Source organism: Aquarana catesbeiana, linkage group LG12 (genome assembly GCF_042186555.1).
Source record: "Aquarana catesbeiana isolate 2022-GZ linkage group LG12, ASM4218655v1, whole genome shotgun sequence".
NCBI classification, from domain to species: Eukaryota; Metazoa; Chordata; class Amphibia; order Anura; family Ranidae; genus Aquarana; species Aquarana catesbeiana.
In genome coordinates, this window is record NC_133335.1 from 165,795,607 (window position 1) to 165,806,671 (window position 11,065).

The following is an 11,065-nucleotide window of genomic DNA, read 5'->3' on the forward strand; positions in this document are numbered from 1 at the left end:
CTGTGTTGTAAACAACACAGAGCTCCGAACACTGACAAGTGATCTTGCTGTTTTTTTATTTCCTGCAAAGTAAAAGCAGCACATAACACACACATTACGCATTGTTAGGCACACAATTAACTCCTTGATCGGCCCTTCCCAGCCAGTGTCATTAGTACAGTGACAGTGTATAGCATTAGCACTGATCACTGTATTAGTGCCACTGGTGATTCCATTGTCAGTTATGCCGCGTACACACGGTCGGACTTTTCGACAACAAAGGTCCGACGGTCTTTCCGATGTACTTTCGACGGAGTTACGACGGACTTTCGATGGACTTTCTAACGACCGGACTTGCCTACACACGATCACACCAAAGTATGATGGATTCGTACGTGATGACGTACGACCGGACTAAAATAAGGAAGTTGATATCCAGCAGCCAATATCTGCCCTAGCGTCGTTTTTTGTGCGTCGGACTAGCATACAGACAAGCGGATTTTTCGACCGGACTTTAGTCCGTCGGAAAGATTTGAAGAATGTTCCAAATCTAAAGTTCGTCAGATTTTCGACCGAAAAAGTCAGTTGCAGGTCCGATGAAGCCCACACACGGTCACAGTCTGGTCGAAAAGTCCGCTCGTGTGTACATGGCATTAGTGTACTCCCCTGCCAGCCTCAGTTGGTGTCAGATTGTCCGCCACACTATCACAGTCCCACTGCATTACTAGTATAAAAAAATAAAAATAAAAAAATTCCAGTGTATATGCCATAGTTTGTAGACGCTATAAATTTCACGCAAACCAAATAATATACACTTTTCGGGATTTTTTTTTTTTTACCAAAGACTTGTAGCAGAATACATTTTAGCCTAAATGCATTAAGAAATATTTTTTTTATTTTTTATTTTATTGGATATGCTTTGTAGCAGAAAGTAAACAAATTGGGGCTTTTTTTTTTTTTTTAATTTTCTTTTTTTTTTTTTGGTTTATATCGCAAAAAATAAAATAACCCCGCGGTGATCAAATACCACCAAAAGAACACTATTCGTGTGAAAAAAAAATGATATACATTTCATTTGAGTACAGTTTCGTATAACCGAACAATTGTCAGTTAAAGTAGCACAGTGCTGAATAGCAAAAAATGGCCTGGTCATGAAGGGGGTAAAACCTTCCGGAGGTCAAGTGGTTAATGCAACGCCCTCTATCAGAAAAGCATGGACTCAGACAAATACAAAGCTTCTGATTTGCACATTGTAATTGTTTTCTCACAGTATAGCCAATATAATCCTTCAAGCAGAGCAAATGAAATGACACTTAACTTTACCATAAGTTTATTTTACTGCTACATAATTATAATATATTTTATCGATTGTGCAATGTTGAGTTTTGCAAAAGTAATAATTCTATTAGCAGCTCCATACATAATAGAGGAATATAAGGCAGTCACAACACATGCTGGAAGAAGAGGAAAAAGACGACCACGAAGGGACTCGAACCCTCAATCTTCTGATCCGAAGTCAGACGCCTTATCCATTAGGCCACGCGGTCGGTGTGACACGTGTTGTCCTAAGATATAGGATAGAGATCCACTGGTTGTGCATGCGAGATTTTAATATTGTCATGTGCTATGTGATTATATTCCTTTTGTTCATTGTTAATCAAATATTATCCAAGGTACAAATATGGAATTCTTCAGCATATAACTTGTAATATTTAATGACTCGCCCCATTGCTTGCTGCAAGGCTGCTTAACTCTGATGAAAGATTTAGAACAAATCCTTAAAGGTATAATACAAGAAAAAGTTTTTGCACTCAAGTGAAATTTGTATTTAAAGAGAACCTGTCAAAATGAAAGAGACATTGAGCCTGAAAACAAAGCTGTTTTATACATACCTGTGTGTCAGCTCATTGGCTAAAACGGCGCTCTGTGGCAGAGTTCCCGCCAAAAAAAAAAAACGACTCAGGACCAGTTCACAATATAGAATCGCAGTCTGGATGCGTTCCAGATGCTTTTCTGCATGCACGTTTTTGGTGCGTTTTTTATGCAGTCCCATGCATTTTTTCCCCCTCTCTTTTCTTACCCTTAAAGGGCCAGGTCACACCATACAAACGCAGTCTGGATGAGCTCCAGATGCTTTTCTGCATGAACGTTTTTGAAGCACTCCAGTGCATTTTTTCCTAAACTTTTTTCTTAACCTTACAAGGACATGTGTGTTCCAGTGCATTTTTAGTGCGTTTCGGTGTGTTCGCGTTTTTGATGCCTTTTACAGCGTTCCAGTATAGTCCAGTGCAGGAAAAATGCAGCATGTTCGGGCCAGTTTCTGGATGCATGTTTTTGACGCGTTTTTGATGCGTTCCAGTGCATTTTTTCCCTCTTTTTTCTTAACTTTAAAGAGGAAAAAAAAAAAAAAATTAAAAGTCAACAGCGACACACATACTGTAGCTGCTGACTTTTAACATTGGGACACTTAGACCCTTTTCACACTGCAGGCGTTTTTCAAGCGCCTGTAGAGTATGGTTGCCACCTCATCCCTTTAAACCCGAATACATAATAATTACACAGGTTCTGTGGCTGATTAAGGTGGTAATTAAACTCACTTGGTGCCTTATCTGTATTTAATTAGCCTCAGAACCTGTGTAATTTAAAGGTGTTAGGGTTTAAAGGGATGAGGTGGCAACTCTACTGTAGAGCGTCAGCTGCAATCCCAGTGTGAAAGTCTGAGTGCTTTCACACTAGGGCGCTGCGCTGGCAGGACGTAAAAAAAAAGTCCTGCAAGCAGCTTCTTTGCAGCGCTGTAGGAGCAGTGAATACACCGCTCCTAAAGCGCCCCTGACCATTGAAATCAATGGGCAGCAGTGCCGAACCGCTGACAAAGCGATGCTTTGCAGGCAGTTTTAACCCTTTTTCGGCCACTAGCAGGGGTTAAAAGCGCCCCGCTAGCAGCCGAAAAGCGCTGCTAAAACGACAGTAAAGCGGTGCTTTACCGTTGACGCCTCGGCACTGGCAGTGTGAAAGTGCCCTTACCTGTCCTGGAGTCCAGCGATGTGGGCACCACAAGCGATCTTCGGATCGGCTGGTCGGGTGCTGCCGCGGCCATTGCTACCAGGGGAACCCGGCAGTGTAGCCTTTCGGCTGCACGGCTGGGCCCCTGCTGCGCAAGCACAAAGGTCACTGCGCTCTTTCACTGGCCAGCAGAAGAGGAGGGGGACCAAGATGCTAACGTAGATCGCCGCGGCCCGGTCTCCCGGAAGTGGGGACAGGATACCTGACGAAGACAGGCATCCGCCCCCCCCGAAAGGTGCCAAATGTGTTTTTGATGCTTTTTACAGAGTTGGAGTACAGTCCAGTGCAGGAAAAGCAGTATTTTCTATTTTTTTTCTGAAACTGGAACACACTGGAACTGCAAGCACTTGTGTGAACTATGCCATTGAAAGCCATATAACCTACTTTCCATGCGTTTTTGATGCAGTAAAAAACGCACTGGACTGCATGTGGTGTGAACTGGCCCTCAGTGCTGTTGTTCCTTTATCATTATATATATTGCCAACATAAGCTTACTCAGTGCGCATTTGTAATCACAGTAAAAGATGAAGATATTTATATTTGATTATTACCAAATTAGTAGCTTTAGCTTTAATCCAAACTCTGAGAGTTTTCCCGGCAGACATGTTATTGTATACCGCTATCTCCAATCAGTGGTTATTAGGGCACGCAATGCTGAGTCTATTAGCAGGGCTGAGGTTCAATGCTGAGTCTATTAGCAGGGCTGAGGTTCAATGCTGAGTCTATTAGCAGGGCTGAGGTTTAACACTAATGATTTCCATATGGTCTTTACAGCACTTCAATCAAAGGACATACATCTGACAACACTATGCTGATATAATTGGCTGCATTAGCAGTAATACCCTCTAAAAGCAGTGATTTTACACCTTACTAGTGCCGTGACCCCTTGATAAAATTTCCCAAGTTGTGGGGACCCCTAACAATAACATTTTCGTAGTGTGGGTTCTCAGCACCCAAGGAAAGACAAGTAATATAAGCCCCTAACCCATGGACATTTAGCGCTCCCTGAGTCCCTTCTACTCGTCCAGTATTAAAACCCCTTATGGTACTTTTTAGGATGTACCACTCTTTCTCTTTGTTCTCCTTTCTTTCCCTTCTTTATCTCTCTCTATCCTAATTTCTTGCCCCCCCCCCCCACCTCTCTCTAGCCGTCTTTCTTGTTCTCTTATCCTTTCTCTTTCCTTTTTCTTTGTTCCTCACCCTCTTTTCCTCTCCCTTCCATGTATTCTCTATTTTTATTCCTTCTCTTACTCTTTGGTGGGGGAATGGTATGAGTGGCAGTGCTGGTGGGGAGTTGGGATGAGTGGCAGTGCTGGTGGGGGGTGGGATGAGTGGCAGTGCTGGTGGGGAGTTGGGATGAGTGGCAGTGCTGGTGGGGAGTTGGGATGAGTGGCAGTGCTGGTGGGGAGTTGGGATGAGTGGCAGTGCTGGTGGGGAGTTGGGATGAGTGGCAGTGCTGGTGGGGAGTTGGGATGAGTGGCAGTGCTGGTGGAGAGTTGGGATGAGTGGCAGTGCTGGTGGAGAGTTGGGATGAGTGGCAGTGCTGGTGGGGAGTTGGGATGAGTGGCAGTGCTGGTGGAGAGTTGGGATGAGTGGCAGTGCTGGTGGAGAGTTGGGATGAGTGGCAGTGCTGGTGGAGAGTTGGGATGAGTGGCAGTGCTGGTGGAGAGTTGGGATGAGTGGCAGTGCTGGTGGGGGGTGGGATGAGTGGCAGTGCTGGTGGGGAGTTGGGATGAGTGGCAGTGCTGGTGGGGAGTTGTAATGAGTGGCAGTGCTGGTGGAGAGTTGGGATGAGTGGCAGTGCTGGTGGGGAGTTGGAATGAGTGGCAGTGCTGGTGGGGAGTTGGAATGAGTGGCAGTGCTGGTGGAGAGTTGGAATGAGTGGCAGTGCTGGTGGAGAGTTGGGATGAGTGGCAGTGCTGGTGGGGAGTTGGAATGAGTGGCAGTGCTGGTGGAGAGTTGGGATGAGTGGCAGTGCTGGTGGAGAGTTGGGATGAGTGGCAGTGCTGGTGGAGAGTTGGGATGAGTGGCAGTGCTGGTTGGGAGTTGGGATGAGTGGCAGTGCTGGTTGGGAGTTGGGATGAGTGGCAGTGCTGGTGGAGAGTTGGGATGAGTGGCAGTGCTGGTGGAGAGTTGGGATGAGTGGCAGTGCTGGTGGGGAGTTGGAATGAGTGGCAGTGCTGGTGGGGAGTTGGAATGAGTGGCAGTGCTGGTGGAGAGTTGGGATGAGTGGCAGTGCTGGTGGGGAGTTGGAATGAGTGGCAGTGCTGGTGGAGAGTTGGGATGAGTGTCAGTGCTGGTGGGGAGTTGGGATGAGTGGCAGTGCTGGTGGGGAGTTGGGATGAGTGGCAGTGCTGGTGGGGGGTGGGATGAGTGGCAGTGCTGATGGGGAGTTGGAATGAGTGGCAGTGCTGGTGGAGAGTTGGGATGAGTGTCAGTGCTGGTGGGGAGTTGGGATGAGTGGCAGTGCTGGTGGGGAGTTGGGATGAGTGGCAGTGCTGGTGGAGAGTTGGGATGAGTGGCAGTGCTGGTGGGGAGTTGGAATGAGTGGCAGTGCTGGTGGGGGGAATGGGATCAGTGGCAGTGCTGGTGGGGAGTTCTGATCAGCCAAATTAGGTGCTCTTGATCAAGGTCATCTGCTGATCTGAGAACTGTAGTGGGGACTTTTAATGGCAACTATAATCACAGGTAGTGTTACTCACTGTGTCTCCGACTCATTGGTGTCTCCCGGTAGTGACACCTATGCTGAAATCAGGAGATAGGGTCTCCTCCAGCCCCTTCCAGTTCACATTCCTCACCAGTCAGCTGACCTCTAGTCTCTGCCCCCAGCCATGCCGTGAACTGAGCTGTGAAGAGGCTGAGTGGGCGGCCGCCGGCTCCAGGGACAGCCCAGCTGGGTGGCTGCTAGAAGGCTGGGAGAGCTGTGCGGGCTTCAGGAACAGCCCAGGATTCGGTGACCCCTGGCAAATTGTCATTCGACCCCCAGGTTGAGAACCACTGTTCTAGGGGGTCATTCACACTAGCGGCTGAGGGACAGTAAAACCCTGCAAGTTAGCCACATTTTTAATGTCCCCCTCCAAAAGTCGCTCCCACTTTAGCTGCAAAGGTTAACCACTTGAACCCCACACATAGACACAGCAATCACATGCTAGGGTTCAAGCAGACAGTGGGGAGGTGATACAATGCCTCCTTACCACCTGTTAACCACTTCAGCTCCGGAAGGTTTACCCCCTTCATGACCAGGCCAATTTTTGTGGTACGGCACTGCATTACTTTAACTGACAATTGCACGGTTGTGTGGCACTGTACCCAAATAAAATTGATGTCCTTTTTTCCCACAAATAGAGCTTTCATTTGGTGGTATTTTATCACCTCTGCGGTTCTTATTTTTTGCGCTATAAACAAAAAAAGAGCGACAATTTTGGAAAAAAATAAATAAAAATTTTTACTTTATGCTATAATACATATCCAAAAAAAAAAAATCAAATTTCTTTATCAATTTAGGCCAATATGTATTCAGCTACATATTTTTAGTAAAAAAAATCCCAATAAGTATATATTGATTGGTTCCTGCAAAAGTTATAGCTTCTACAAACGATGGGATAATTTTATACAATTTTTTACTAGTAATGGTGGTGATCAGCGTCTTTTAGGGGGACTGCGACGTTGAGGTGGACAAATTGGACACCTGACACTTTTTGGGGACCAGTGACACTAATACAGTGATCAGTGCTAAAAATATGCACTGTTACTGTATTAATGACACTGGTAGGGAAGGGGCTAACATCATTGGCAATCAAAGGGTTAAGTGTGTCCCTAGGGGGTGCTTTCTAACCGGGTGGGGGATGGTTTACCGTGCATATAAAGAGATCCGTGTTCCTGCTTAGCAGAAATACAAGATCTCTCCCTTTTCCTCTGACAGAACAGCGATCTGCCTTGTTTACATAGACAGATTGCTGTTCTGCCTCTTCCGGGAACGATCACGGGTGGCCGCCAGACCCGCTGATTGGCTCCCCCTCTGGCCAATCAGTGCCTGATTGAGCCTCCGGCGGCACGTGCGCTCCCCCCAGAGCTTCTGCACGGAATGACGTTCAGGTGCATAGTTTCCCGCAGTCGAGCCACCTTGCCACAGTTAAAGTGCTGAAGTCAGTCTGGAAACGGTTAAATTTCCTCTGAAGAGCACACTGAATGTGGTTCACTCTTTAGAGAACAAAGCAAGTGTGAACGAGCCCCTCTGAGTTCAAATAGATGACTCAATACACAATAGTCATAAAGTCCTATTGAATCTTTCATTTTAGTTCAACAAAATGGTGGCCATCTGCACACAGACATCAACTCTATGTTGCATAAATGTAAAGAGATGGGTAAAAGATGGCTTCAGCTCCTGATCTCCTCCTGTAGAGCCTGCAGCTCCACAGACGCATTTCGACCTTTTCAGCGCTTAATCCTAGAGGGCATTTCATAAACAGTAATTAAATATTCATTTATTCTAGACACTAGAGTGCATTTACATGCATGCATATGTGTGTAAATTATGTCACTATTTTTTTTATATTAAATGGCAAATTCAATATTATTTATTTTATGTCACATGAAATTAGCACACAAGACGCTTCAGAGATGGCTTCAGCTCTGCACTCCACCCGCAGGAGAAGTCCCTTAGACTCCTTTCGCCCCCTAGTGGGCTTAATCATTAAGGTCATCTTACATTACCTGGTTTCGTTAATGTTTACAATGAGTCAGCGTCCTGTGTGCGATTGGTTGCCATTCTTCTGTAGCATATTGTAGTCTGATAAGCTGTGTTATACAATCTGTACCAGTTCATTACATGTTAAGTTGGCTGATATCAGTGATAGCTAGGAGCATTAGAGCTGTGCTTTTCTTGTTTGTCTACACATGGGGCATGGGGCATGGTTTATCAAAACCATGCCCCTTTAAGCCACCCCCACTGTTAGCGCAATTTGGCCACACCCAACGTTTGATGTAGCTTGCTTCTCACGCCACTATTTATCCCCACCCCTTGCTCCACCCCTGGCCCATCCCCAATAAAAGCAGGCATGTCCCTGGATTTCATTTTGAGGCTGGGTTCACACTGCAGACGGCTGCGGATCACAGCAGGGGTCCAGTGCGCCCCTGTTCTCCGTTTCAAGGCCGAATCAGGGCCGAATCTTGAATTCAGCCCTGAAACAAGGCCAAAGACGCACAGGACTCCTGTGCAAGCCGCCCTGGAGATATGTGAACCAGCTCCATAGAGAGCCGGTCACAATCTCCTGTCATGTGAATTGGATGCAGGGACATCCGCAATGGTGTGAACCCAGCCTTAAAATCTGGTCATCTTACTATAGACATCAACGTGATTCATTGCTAAACTGAGGTTAGCTGAATTTCAAAGAGGATTCAACACATCTGCAGCAAATCAAACCCTCTCTCACCTTACTTGTCATGCATCACTATTATCTATTCCTGTTGCTACTGTCAATCAATACTTCTTCAAAATGTAAAAATAAACTTAAAAAAACTTGCAATTAGTGTAAATATATACAGAAACAGCAGCACTCAAACTATCTGAATACAAGATTAATAGATCATTAATAAATAAATAGGTGTGCTATCCCTTTGAGGAAAAAAAACACCAGTGATAATTCATAATCATTACCAGTGGCAGCTGGTGGTATATTTTTTGGGGGGGCAGCAAACAATACACCCCACCCCGGTTGGTCGGTCAGTCAGTCACCAGCCCCGCACTTACCCTATCTAGGTCGCGGGCAGCGCTTACTCCGGGCGGTGTCTCCTCCTCCTGGTGCTTCACAGGGGCATCCCCTGTGTCTTCTCCCTCCTCCTCCTCAGCGACCAATAGGATCGCTTCTGCTCTCGGCCAATCAGGTGACGGGTCTCAGGACCCCATTCCTGATTGGCCGGGAGGAGAATAAGGAAGGAAATAGTGAATATTAATTCGCTATTGTCACACAACTGAGTGGGCTTGGGTGGCCGCAGGCTATCCCCCCCTCCCAAGAAAGATGAGCACCATCCGCTATACCTGACCCTCACCTTAATGATCATGGCTGGTCTCTGGGTTAGCTCATGGCTCAAGATATGAGCTGCAGGACTGTGGTCATAATAAATACCTGGAAGTACTGGCTAGGACATTAGCATTAATACAGTGGCCATCCGCACATCCATCTGCAGACATTGAAGTCTTGCCTAGAGTGCAAAATAGTCAAGCACCGGCACTGCATACAATGCATAGCAGTCATTATTCATAATTCATTATTAATACCAAAACATTACTATATCATAAGCAGCACAATGAAGAGTTAATATACCTCAGACCAATAGCCCTGGCAGGATAACCTACACTAGGAAACTGCACTGCAAAGGTTAAAAACAGCAAACCATGCATTAGAGCATTAAACACAGTAATGCAAACCTGCAGAGCCAGGCATTGCTGAGTTAATAGGAAAGGCTTAACTTTGCAACAGCAAACACCTGTATATCAACCCATGCATTAGCAGCACTGCAGACAAAACAAGACCTGTGAGGCATTAATGAAACAGACAGAACTACAGACAGCAAGTGGCCACCAATACAAGCTCGGGCGGCCGCCCGCAGCTTTCGGCCTCTATTACTGCGGGTCGGAAGTTACCCCAATGCCATTGTGCTGCACCCCTGTCGACTGGAGTCTTCAGGGCGCCATCTCAGGAAAGGGCAGCCCTCAGTACAGCTGCAGGAAGTAGACAAGGTGCCATCTTGGAAGGGGGCAGTCACCCTAACAACCATGCCAGCGTTTTTGCAAGGGAAACAAAACATACACAGAGTGCCAGACTAACCAAACAGTGTGTGGGGCCACAACTCACCAGGGAGGAGAGACTGGATCAGTCCAGACAAACAGCAAGGGAGAACTGTTTTACCTGCATCCAGAGACCAGCATCTTACAACCCCAGTACCTGCTTGTGGGGGAGGCTTCCCTCTTATAGGCGATTTACACCCGAATGGAGGGAGCTTCATCACAGGAGAGGCTGAACCTGTGTGGCTAGGCCAGATGAATCTAGCAAGGTGAGGGCAAAGATAAAAAAAAATGGCTTCACAGCTATAACCAGCTGTGCATTTCAGGAGGAGGCGACTCATTTACATAGTATAACCAGTCCTGATTGGGCAAGGGGCGGAGCCTGTACCCATACGTGTATGCTGTCATACTTTTGTCAGGAAAACTGGTGCTCAGAAAGAATAAAATTCCCAATATCATTAGCTTCATTATTTTACTATTTTCACAGGAAACCAAATCAGCAAAAAGAAAAAATAAATAAACAGCAGTACACAAATAATTAAATGCAAAAATGAAAAAATACAAATACAAAGAGCACTAAATGAAATAAAACAATAATAAATGCACACAACCCAAAAAAAAACCTCTAAATAAAGGGGGACTGTCAGGAGAATAATCGTCCAGTCGCTTCAGCCGTGTTCCTGCGCGCGGCGGAACGGCTCTCCAGCGCATGCGCATTCGCGGCCCGGCACTCCGGCGCACACACATGCGCGCTGGCACGCTCAACGTGACCCTTGGGGCTGGCCTTTAAAAGTTGCTCTTATGCTCAGACAAATTGCTGGTTTGTCTTCCTGTTATACTGTGATCCTGTTACCTGTACCTGATTACCTGCTGTGACCCGGATTGATCTTGACTCTTCTGCTCTTCTCCTGGACCCGCCCCTTGGCCTGTTTAAACGGATTCCACTTGCCTCCTGTGTTTGACCCTCTGCCTGTGACCCAGACCTGCCTCCTGTCTCTTTGCCTTGACCCTCTGCTTGTGACCTGGACTTGCCTTGTGTCTCCCAGACACCATACCTCAGCCTGTGATTGGATTTACGGATCTTCTGTATTTGACCCTCAGCCTGGTTCTGGACTTTCTGTTTACTCTCCTTCAGCAAGTCATCCCTTCTGCCAGTCACTGCACAGCTGCTCATCCCTACAAGGACTGTCATGCAAGTCTACTCCTGCCTACTGGGTAGCCTGTGCCTCTTTGTGCCAT

The 11,065-nt window shown here is 46.5% G+C and overlaps 1 non-coding gene across 1 annotated transcript; it reads right to left on the bottom strand.

The window, feature by feature from the left end:
• Positions 1–1,453: 1,453 nt before the first annotated feature.
• TRNAR-UCG (transfer RNA arginine (anticodon UCG)) lies at positions 1,454–1,526 on the bottom strand. Its single transcript has one exon. It is a non-coding gene; the product is annotated as a tRNA-Arg (tRNA).
• Between the last annotated feature and the right edge of the window lie 9,539 nt (positions 1,527–11,065).